The sequence below is a fragment of the Poecilia reticulata genome, chromosome 15 (assembly GCF_904066995.2).
Source record: "Poecilia reticulata chromosome 15, P_reticulata-male-v2, whole genome shotgun sequence".
NCBI lineage: Eukaryota > Metazoa > Chordata > Actinopteri > Cyprinodontiformes > Poeciliidae > Poecilia > Poecilia reticulata.
In genome coordinates this window covers 8,643,366-8,655,492 of record NC_088844.1, presented here as the reverse complement: position 1 = coordinate 8,655,492, position 12,127 = coordinate 8,643,366, and positions in this window count along the sequence as shown.

The following is a 12,127-nucleotide window of genomic DNA, read 5'->3' as shown; positions in this document are numbered from 1 at the left end:
ACCATTTCCCCGCAAACTCTTCTCAGTTTTGAAACTGTTATTTTTGGCTTTACTGCTTTTGACCAGCAGAACTGATTCTTCTTTTGTCATCAATCTCATTATACTTCTTGCTAAATTATTTAAAAGCAAGTTCAGCAAAAACAAACCTTGAGTTTCTATCTCATTATGCCTTCTAACAATCCAAAAACCTTGAAAACTGTAAATTTATAAATTTGATATCTTGTAATTCTCTTCAGATGATTTTCTTGTCATTGTATGTTTAAATCCCCCTGGCATATTTTATTTTTATATACCTTTTCTTATGTTTGTGTACAATGTTTCAAAGATCGCAAATAAAGATAATAGAGCAGATACCTATGGGGAGGCACGTTATTAAGAGAGGAAAAATTATTCTAAAACTTTTAAAAACCTTTTGACTCGTTATATCCTCTCTATGCCCGGATTCAGAAAATGCTGTGTGCAAGGACTGAGATCACACAGAGATGACAGCGTCACAATAATCAGCATTTATTCAAGACAGATGCATGCTATCACCAGAAAAGCACATAACAAAACATCAGAAACCTCAGAGCACAAACAACACATGAATTTACCTGAGAAAAAGACAAACAGACAGCAAAGACGTCTTTGGAGAATTGCAAGCGCAAATCTGATTTGTTACTCTGTGTGGAAAGTTTTATCTCCCTTTCTTTAATTTATTCAAATAAGGCGTGTCTTTGCTCATCCAACCAGGACCTGTCTCTGACCCTCTCTCTAAAGCCATTTGCTCCCATTGTCTAAGGAGAGCTTCTCCAAACTCCTGCTGGTTTATGGCTTTCACAGATCAGTGTGAAAAGCTGGAACTTCCTACTGATTGTTTCCCAGACAGACAAAGGGCAGATCAGAGATCTTGGCAAACAATGTGCCTTAACTACAGGTAAAATAAAGATCAATAGGCCAGAATAAGTTATAAATTTTAAAACTATAGTTAGGCTATTTCAATCAAGTCGTGTTAAATTTCAAAACTAGCTTATTTTAAATATATTTTCTTAACAAACCCTCTTTTAATCTCTTCAAAGAGATTACACTCTAAAATATTAATTTAAAATATAGTATGAAAACGTATAAGCCCAAATTCAGAAACACCATCTTATAGCTGAAAAATTCCACCCGGTTTTTAGTAGGCAACCTTCTACATAACATTTGTTGTTAAAATGTTGGAATATTCATTGCACATAAAATCAAACCAAGTCAGACAGAAAAATCATATAAAAATTCAAATCCTAAAATAAATGTTCAAAATTGTCTAACCCAGAGTCATGTCTTAATAGAAAGATGATTTAAAATGCACAAATTTATCAATGTTTAACAGAAACTTTACCATAAATCTTAATGTTATGATTTTTTTTAGAAAAGTCAATCCAGTATTCCTGATGTAAATAGGACGATACACAAATATTTGTCCAAGATTATCCATGAAATGAATGAGCAAGTTAGACACACAATATACTGCATATAAAAGACTTACAATCTATGAATAAACCTTGATTAGTTTTGTACACATTTTTTTTTTCAAACATATCTTCATTTTGTGTCTCTGTGTTCCTTGATGCTTCTTGAAGTAAAAATGAATTCGTTGTTACGTCATAGGTGAAAGATGATAATTTTGTAACAGGAGAAACAACAAATATAATCCTCTGGTCTCCAGTAGCTCATTTTCCTCAGTTTTGAACTCAGGCTCATCACCTGAGTAACCGATGCTCCCCATTTTGGTGAGTTTAACAAAGGGGTAATTTCCTTTTCTCCAGTTTTGATGACAGAATTCCTGATGAGCATCTGGGTGTGAGGTCGTCCTCCAGCCAGGGCTGAAGATCCCCAGTTTTTCACCAAGTTGTGGTCCTTTTGATGTTCAATGGGGTCATCAGCTGGTCGAAGTACTGGAGCAGAGTCTGTCACCCTATCTAGAGCTCCTTAATGTATTTAAAATAAAATAAGTCATTCCTTCCGATTTGAATTAATGTTTTATTTGTACTGATTTGTTAATTAATATTCTAATCATTCTTTATTGTTTTAAGTCATATATTGTTCTTATCAAATCTTATTTTAATAGTTTATTTTATTATCAGCAAGGGAGAGATTTTGTAGTAACTTTTAGTTTTATTTTTTATAACTTCATTCAGATTATAATTCCATTCCTTATATTAACTCTCCTGTAATTTTCCTTGTATATTATAACTCAGTAAATTTAGCATTTTAAAAAGCTGCTCCTTTAAAGCTGTATTTTGTCAATATTTTTACTATCTTTTTATATAAGGCCTACATGAGGAATTAATGTTTCCCATCGTTTTTAACCCAAAACTTAACTATATTTTAGAAGCAGTTCCATAATTGTCAAATTTAAATTTCCAATTTAGACCAATTTGAATAATATTTTTTGTCTTTTTAAAACCTTAAATAATGATCAGCCTGTTTTACAAAAATAAAGTTAACCACGTCACTAAATATCAAAAATGACTTATGTTATTCTAATCAGTTTTAAATCCCAAAATTTCACCCATTTTTACCTTTGTTCCATTTATTCTTTTGAAAACCTATTCATGAAATATTTGAATAGTAAATTACCCTTTTATATTGTTTATCAGTTATCAATATATTTTCAATTTTTTTTTTTTGGGGAGAAGATTAATACAACTAAATTTATTAAATGATGTAAATTTTTAGTTTCAGACATTCCTGGATTGGTTAAACAACTTATTTTAAACCGTATGAAGAGAGATGCAATAATGTAACAATCACTTTCCCTGTTTTAGGAAACACTGTTTTATATAAACTATTTGACAGGTAATATTAGTAAGTTTAGTGTATTCGATTTATAAATTTGATTTCATATTTCCCTCTTTATTCTATAACAGAACAAATGTTCTGTCATAGAATATTATAAGAGTCCTATACAAGTTAAGTAGGTGGAATCTGCTATCACTGTTAACTTCAGCATTATGTAACACAGCTGGATGCAATTCAAACATGGTGTCCCAGATGCCATAACAATCTGCACACCTTAATCAAAAAATTTAAATTTGGTGTATAATTTAAGAAAGTAAGACAGAACTTGGTGTCTTTAGCTCAGTACGTGCAACAGACACCCCTCAGTCCACTTTAGCATTCTAAATTAAAATTTCAAATTTAGTTAAACTCTAGTTTTTACTGAATGATAGTCACTGTTATAGGAACCAAATAAAATTGAAATCATCTACCTTTGTAATTGAAGCGTATGCAATCCAGATATTACTTTAAGAAAAAAACATAAAAGTATAACGGCTATTTCCTTTCCCATTCTTATCAGACTGCAACGGGAAAAACACATCAGGATATTGGGGAGAGACAGAATGAATCGTAAAAAGGTCTGACACCAGGAGATGAGGCGTCGTTAACACTGTAGCGTCAAACCACAGGGATTCAGGACGTGAAGGCAGGAGACCGTGGGTGCTATACATAAATTAAGGAGAAAAAAATAAAAAATGGCATCACACGATACAAAAATTCAAAAAGAACCAGTTTACCACGACCAAGTTTTGTTGGCATCCCTCTTGTCTCCAACCTGCAGACTGACGGAAACTTCAGAAGCGGGCATCTGGTACTCAGGTCACATGATCAGAAGTGAGAAATCCAGGATCATTCGTGAGAACACACAACAGGACCACTGCTTAGAGCATGCCCCAGTCCTTTATCTGCCATATCAGAAGATATCCAGAGTAGCAGTCAGTTCTGGAGTACAGACACATCTGGACATTGAATGCAGTCTTTTAGATGAACCTAGGTCAGCCTTTCGTGTCGACAGAGCAGGATGTAGCAACACAGCAGATCAGTCATTGACTCCAACCCCCGTCTGGCTTCGGACAGACGAGATTGTCTTTTGTGGAACACGACTCCCTGCTGATTCCTGGCCGTAGAAGACCCTCACAGCTGTTGCCTGAGTCCCTTTTGGTTCCAGCCAGGTGTGAAAGATAACACCGAACGCAGACATCTGTTGCCAGGCCTTGGAAGCAACGCTTTGCCTTGAGATGACTACAGGAAAACAGTTCTTTCTTCACTGACCTTAATTGTTCGACGGCTTTTGGCTTTCATAGAGCAGTCCAACAGAAGTTGGGCATTGTTTTAGCAGGGGCCTGATGTGGAACTCAGAAAGATCCCTGAAAGTCACGTCCTCCCATGATGTCTGAGTTTCAAAAGACCCAGCCCCCCAAGATTGCCATCAGTCACAGGCAGGAGCTCTGGCAGAGAAAAAATAATACAAAGTAATTTAAAAAATCCACAAAAATGTATGCAACATTTTGCTTACTTTAACTATTATAAATAAAATGTAATTTTATCTTGTGATGCATCTTCCCGTGTGGCTTTTGGATTTGTTGTTGATGTCATAGCAGAAACGGCCAACTGCTTCAAATCCTGAACTTCAAAAAATCAAATGGAAATGTGTTAAATGATACACCATCAGATGTGCCAGAATTAAAGTATTTTATGAATGTAATATCTAATACCAAAACATCCTTATCATTGTCCTACGCTTCAAGACAAAGTGCAACATTTAGATTTGAATAAAATTATTACTGTTATACTGAGATTTTTCAAAGCAACTTCTATGTTATTTTAAATGTCAGAAGGCATTCACATGTTATTTGAATGTCGTAGCAGTTTTAACCAAAGTTTTCCTCAAAATTAACAATTTACACCCAACTGTAACAGCATAATTAAAGAATCAGCAGTGATGCAGAAATCCATCAACAATATTAAAGAAATAAACATGAAATGGATGTTGTTTGAACCTGTTCAATTTTAGATTATCAATTTTAATTTAGTAAGAAGCTTCTACGTCAGAGACACCATATTGTGTCAAACAGGAAGGCAATATAAAAGCTCTTTACCCAAGTAAACTCATAATTCACTGTTGTCAAGTGAAAAAGTCAAAATTATTGATCAACTAATTCACAATTAGCCATTATCTATAAATTGATCAATTTAATTTAGGGTCTATTTTCCCTTCTCCCCTGTTGATATAATAAAACCATAATTTTGAAAACAATTATGAATCTATGTTACCGTTTTATAATTTGCAGAAAAACCAAACCATTGTGAGAAGTTCCACCATTTCTCCAATTATCCGTCTAATGTTCAAAATAGACTGAAATGTTTCAAATTTCAAAGTTCTATCAGTAAGATCTTATCTTTATAAACACCCTTGTGTTTTTCTTATTTCAAAAAGAAAAATAATTTATAGGTGGAAAACCAAATTTGAAGAATTGTCCCCATAATACTAAAATTTCAACACGTCCAATTAGTTACCAATGTGTCACCTAAAACAACAGTTAATTCAGTCAATACATGAGTGTGTTAGTAATAAAACACCATAGTAGATGAGACAGTCTGTCAATCACTAAATTTTCAGGTTTAAGCCAAAGCTCAAGTTTTGTTGCTCCTATTGCATTGTATTAATTCTACTGTACAAGCAGAGGATTCCACCTAAATTCAGATTGTGATACCAAAATATGTAATCATTATCAACTTAAAACTGTCCGTAAAGTAGTAGTGAAAGTTAATTTCAGTACAACCTATGCCAGATCTTATTTTTCTAAAATAAGAAAAAATATCACAGCTACTCACTCAAATGACGTCATATTTACACAGCGCTTGTAAAAACCCATGAAAGGCTCCTGACCTCCATTCACTCTCAATCACACGCAAGCAGACTCTTTCACACCTTATTGTCAGAAAATGCAGAATGTAACCCCAGAAACAGTGGGCAAACATATTAAGTTGTCAAATGTCCCACAGCAACTGAAAGAGTCTCATGTTCACCTGTAATTCGTTCGTCACACTCCAACATGTGAAATAAAGATATCTGTTAAACATAAAGTTAGAACTTCCCAATTTGTACTGATTCCATCTTCCAAACACATATTTCCCCAGATTCGAAACCAAAATCCATCCTGTTCAAAGTTTTAAACACAATTTTTATAACATCATACCTGAAAGAAACATAATTATCTGAAATCAAATTAACATACGTCCACACAAAATGCATCATCGTGTGCGGAGAATCGCCTAATAGAAAAATGTATGCATTAGTCAACATTTCCTGATTTATCTGTAGGAAAAGCAGGAAAGAAACACAATTAAGGTTATAGATGATTAGAAGAGGTACTCGCCCCCTGTTATCTTCCTGCGAAGTGAAAAGAAAAATATACATAGAGAAAGAAACAAAATGTTATCACACACAGCGGCGCAGAACGGCACACAGAACATGAAACTTACGCAGCGCACGGTAGCAAAGAAACAGCAGCTTCAAAAGCATGACCAAGATGGGACACACAAAAGCAGCTGCGCACACAAAGAAACACGGAGGCGCCAACACACAGAACGGCTGACATGACGCACAATGATACAAAAACTGCAAACTCATTCAGACGAAAGAAATCCCTACGGACACCGGTGTCAGAAAATAAAAAAATATGTGGGCCTCACTCCCTGTCCTTTCGTAACGCTACTCGTCACAGGTGGATTTCACACCGAATTTAGTTCCAGTCCTTTGCAAGTCGAGTGCAGAACTCGAGGTGGACTGACCCTTCAATTTAACGTACGCTTCGAACCACAACCCAAAACACAACGAAGCAGTACAACCTGTGCCAGATCCGAATAACACTCAGCCAAGAACATGTCCCTTAAGAGAGGATCAAACTCTCAGGCTGATACAAGCCTGTTCCTACAATAACCGCACCAATCCATGAGAGCTACAGGCCCAGCCTGATCCAGAAGCTGCGCCTCGACAACTGGGGGTTAGGCCAACAATCACAGTGGTACAAATAAAGGTCCTATATGCTAAGATCCAATAAAAAGAAAAATTACACAATCGTTTCTCTGCAATCAAACCAAAGATCCGGTCGAAGCCACAAACCAGCGCGTCAAAGAGAAATCAAACTCACATCAGGAGACGCACCTGTATCGTGATCCAACACGGAGCTCAAAGTCGCTCACTTGCGGTCCCAGCTCCAATCACACAGCACTGTTCAGAACCGGACGAGCCCCCAATTATTAAGAGAGGAAAAATTATTCTAAAACTTTTAAAAACCTTTTGACTCGTTATATCCTCTCTATGCCCGGATTCAGAAAATGCTGTGTGCAAGGACTGAGATCACACAGAGATGACAGCGTCACAATAATCAGCATTTATTCAAGACAGATGCATGCTATCACCAGAAAAGCACATAACAAAACATCAGAAACCTCAGAGCACAAACAACACATGAATTTACCTGAGAAAAAGACAAACAGACAGCAAAGACGTCTTTGGAGAATTGCAAGCGCAAATCTGATTTGTTACTCTGTGTGGAAAGTTTTATCTCCCTTTCTTTAATTTATTCAAATAAGGCGTGTCTTTGCTCATCCAACCAGGACCTGTCTCTGACCCTCTCTCTAAAGCCATTTGCTCCCATTGTCTAAGGAGAGCTTCTCCAAACTCCTGCTGGTTTATGGCTTTCACAGATCAGTGTGAAAAGCTGGAACTTCCTACTGATTGTTTCCCAGACAGACAAAGGGCAGATCAGAGATCTTGGCAAACAATGTGCCTTAACTACAGGTAAAATAAAGATCAATAGGCCAGAATAAGTTATAAATTTTAAAACTATAGTTAGGCTATTTCAATCAAGTCGTGTTAAATTTCAAAACTAGCTTATTTTAAATATATTTTCTTAACAACGTGCAAACGGAATATCATTGATTACCACACTTCAATCCGATAGGTGGCGGTAAATGCAACTTAAATCGGTTGCAATCCGAAAATAAAATACTAAAGAAGAAGAAGACGACACGTGCGTGCAAATGAAAACGACATGCTACTAGGAAGAAAGCATAACACACAGGTGAGTAAATTGTATGTTAATACTAAATGCAAGAAACTGATGTGGAAATGCTTTTTATCCACACCTTGAGGGGTTTATATGCAATGATTTTGGCTTCGCGTTACGTCACGCTTCTCGGGTGACGTAATGTTTTCTCGTAAGAAATTCCGGGTTTTTAACTTGTCATTCATCTAATCTTGCAGTGTTTTTAAATACAATGGTATATAAGGGAACAATAGGATTTATAATTGCTCCGTGTTATATTAGGGGGGATTTTGAGGTGCCAACATTTCATAACTGCTGATTACAGAACTTGACTTTGGCCGTAGCTCACCGAAACTTCTTCGAAACTCGCCAAACACTTGCTAAAGCTCTGTGTTATGATTTCAGTGTATCTCTGTCTCGATAGTATTTTTTTCATGTGAAAGAATGCTGCATTTAAATAATTCAATCATTTTGGCGCGAATAGAACTATCAAAATTAGAGCCAATCCACAAGGCTACGTAAAAATAACGCTTTGATACAGACGGATAATAAAAATTAGTTGGTAGCGCCTCAAAATTCTGAATTATGTTGGTTAAGCTATTGAAACAACTTTACTTATACTGTTGATAGTAACCTAATTGTACTTAAGCTGTTGACATGGACATAAAAATAGGCGCTTCATGGACCTCTCTTAACTTCCCTATAGTAGCCAACGTGGCGTAGGGCCGCCATCTTGGAGAGGTCGCCCACTCCACTCGATGGCATATTTGTTGGGCGCAAACCTTTGTCAAGTTTGGGTTTCGTAAGAATTCAGTTTATTTAGATGGGACCACTTCATAATACCAATTGTCTCAAGGAAGGGCTGAGATTAGAGGATTATGACTACATCTAGTTTTCAGTCTGTGTGCATCATACACACCAAGAGGGATATGTTCCAGTCGGGGGCGGGGCTGTGTGTGTGTGTGTGTGTGTGTGTCGGGGGGGGGGTCTGGGAGGGAGGAATGGTTTCAAGTCGCTTAAATGTCTTGATTATAGACGGAGAAAGTGCACCCTCACCTGTTGAGAAAGGTGTATTTAATGTTAGTTACTTTCCCTCAATGGAATATATACTACTCAGTCCCAATGGCTGTTTCACTCACGGTTTAGCCGATGTGCTTCCTGGATACAAAATCAAAAGACAAACGCGGCCCAACACTCGTCATCCCCCTCTGCCCCCGCCGCTCATCACTTACAACAATCCCCCCACCCCTCAACAATTTCCAGCACAGGTGATACACGTAAGGGGCCCGGCAATTGACCCGGCCCGACGCCGATTTGTTCCGCTAGTGGTTCCAGTCCTTTTTTGCATCTGGTATGAACTGTAATTGGTTAAAAGTTTAAAAGCTCAGCTTCAAAGTAGCACATTTTCATTAATATAGAACCATTCTCTTAAGCCGAAGATGGGAAACTCTTCTTTTTTTCTTAATTCATTCTTAGGTCTTCATCTGGCCAGGCTTATTCCCTCAGACTTTGTGCAGTGCATGATTAAAATCTTTTAAAATTAATATAGAGTTCTTATCAAAGTTATCTGTGCCATATTTTTTTATTATTTTTTAGGGCTAAAATGTCCAAAAGGAAGGTAAGAAAAAAGCCAGTTGATGAAGCAACCTTTTACATTAAATCTTCTAAGGACAAACCAGGATTAATGGAAAGATTTATTAATGATCACAAAGGTAATAAACTCATTTTGAATCACTTACCCTAAATATAGATTTTTTTTCTAAAATGACAAACTAAAAACAAATTCATAATGGTTACTGTTAAGATTTCTAAGCAATAATTTAGTATTAACATTCATTCACCTCTGACTTATCTTTTCTAGTTTGCCAGCAAGAAATGACATCCAGGCTACAATTCAGCTTGGAGAGACAAAGGAATGCTCTTTTTAAAAACACTATTTTAAAATACGGGGCATTTACAGGATAATACTAATGCATTCGGATGGCGGGAAACGGGTTAAATACGTTAGTTTCCCGGCTAAAACGGGAAACCTGACAGATGAACTTTGGTTATCAGCCTTGATGAAAACCAGCACATATCCATTCATGAAAGACCACTCATGGTCTGAATACTTGTTTCACACCTAATGGAGCTATGTTGAGTTTTTTAGTGGGTTTATCTGTATGTGGTGTCTGTCCCTTTAAGAGATACAGCCCAGCTACGTGTCATGTGACTTCAACAAGAAAGCTACACGTGAAAGTCAGATTTCAAGTTTTGTCCATTTGTCTTTGCTCTGAATGTAGCATTGTGGGTATGTTATCTTTAATATATGTAACCCCCTGGGTTCCCAGGAGTGTAAGTTGCTGTTGTTTAAAAAAATAACATTTAATGTATGCAACTTCATATCTTAAAATAAGATATAATAACTTCCAAATCTTTTGGTAGAAGATTGAAATGAACAAGAGTTCATTAAAAAGCAACTAAATAGTTGGAGTAAAACGTCTGTTAAAATATTGTGTTCTGTCACTTTAAGAACGAACAATATTGGGTAGTTTGTATGTAATGTACAGCTCAACACGAGGTGTGACAGACTATAAGTGCTGTGTATATTTTATTTGGTTGTTCTGCCTAAGGTCAGTTGCTATTGGGTGATTACACTTTACCTGAATTCTGATTGACTGGGGGGCGGGGCTAATCTGACGGACGGAGGGAGAGAAGCGAGAGACGACGAGGAGACTCCATGGAGAGTGCTAGAACTTTGGTAACCCGTTTTGGGGACAAAAACGTCTAAAAAGTGCAACAACTTAAATGTGCACTAGCGCCAAGGGACAGCTGAAGGACCAAGGGAGAAGCGTTTGGTGAGCTGGATGCTGGAAGTCTGGACAGGAGCCTGTGGAGAGGAAGAGGCTAGTTACGCCTGCGCGTGGCCCGCTCTTTGGACTTGGATGCGCTTTCCTCCGCCTTTACCGAGAAAGGCGTGGATTAGCTGACTGTTACCTGGAGAGACAGTCATCAGGACCTTATATAAACCAGCCACTGTGGATCGAGGACCAGTGGTGAGTGTCGTCAGTATCGGGCCTGCAACGAGGGGTTGACTGACTATAATGGCGGCTTTCATTTGTTTTATTTTATGGTGGGCCCGCTAATTAAAAACTCATTTATTTTAAATGTATTTTGTTCAGACTAAAGGACTCTTATTCTAAACAGTCCCTTACACATAAGTCGATTTAGAACTCTATAAGAGTTTAAAAGAAAGGGAAAGTCCCTATTTCTGAACAAGGTGTTTGTCAAAGCCTGTTGTATTTTTATTTGTATTTTCCTGGTTAGTAGAAGGTTTAAGAACAAACAAAAGGATAACACCTGTTCCTCTTAAGTTCTACTCATTCAGGCAGACATGAGGTCTGCTGGTGACCATATTCAGTGTGATGGTATATTTTCACATGTGGTCTACTTTAATTTGCATCCTTAAGTTTGGTAAATAAATGCTTTACCTTTATAAAGTCTCCTTATTCATGGGTCAGATATCTGCAGTTAACTAAGTTGAATGCTTTATAACAGTGGTTCATGGGAAATGTAGTGAAACCAGTTTCTTGGGGTGTAACCTTAAATAGGACCTAGAGCGCTAGATTTAGCCTTAGACACCAGAGAGCGCTATATATTACACTGGTCAACACAAAAAAATTGTCTAAGTTTTTTCAGCTGACTTAGTAGTATTTCGATGAGCTGAATCCAAAAATCACATTCGTTTTGCTCCATCAGGTCAACTTTTTGAACCATAGGCAAATCTTGATTTTTTACGATTCTGTTTACATGCATTTTTTATTTCATTTCAATTTTATTTATTTCACGTTCTAGAAATGAAATTACTTACTTATTCAGACTACAAGTTAATGGGTGCTCCATTTCAGCTCCAAGCGATCGCTGAAATGTGTTCTGCTGCGCAACGGCAACCTGTTTGCCTCTGTACCCCTCGCTCACTCGACTACACTAAAGGAGAAGTATGAAGCTGTGAAGTATGTGCTGGAGAAAATTCGTTATGATCAGCATGAGTGGTTCATTTGTGTTGACCTGAAAATGGTTAACTTTTTGTTAGGACAGCAGTCCGGGTTCACGAAGTACCCATGCTTTCTGTGCATGTGGGACAGTAGGGACAGAGATCAGCATTACACGAGGAGGAACTGGCCTGTGCGGGAAGAATTGGTGCCTTGCAGGGTAAAGAACGTCATCAACAACCCTCTGGTGGACAGAGACAGGATACTCTTCCCACCGCTGCACATCAAGCTCGGCTTGAT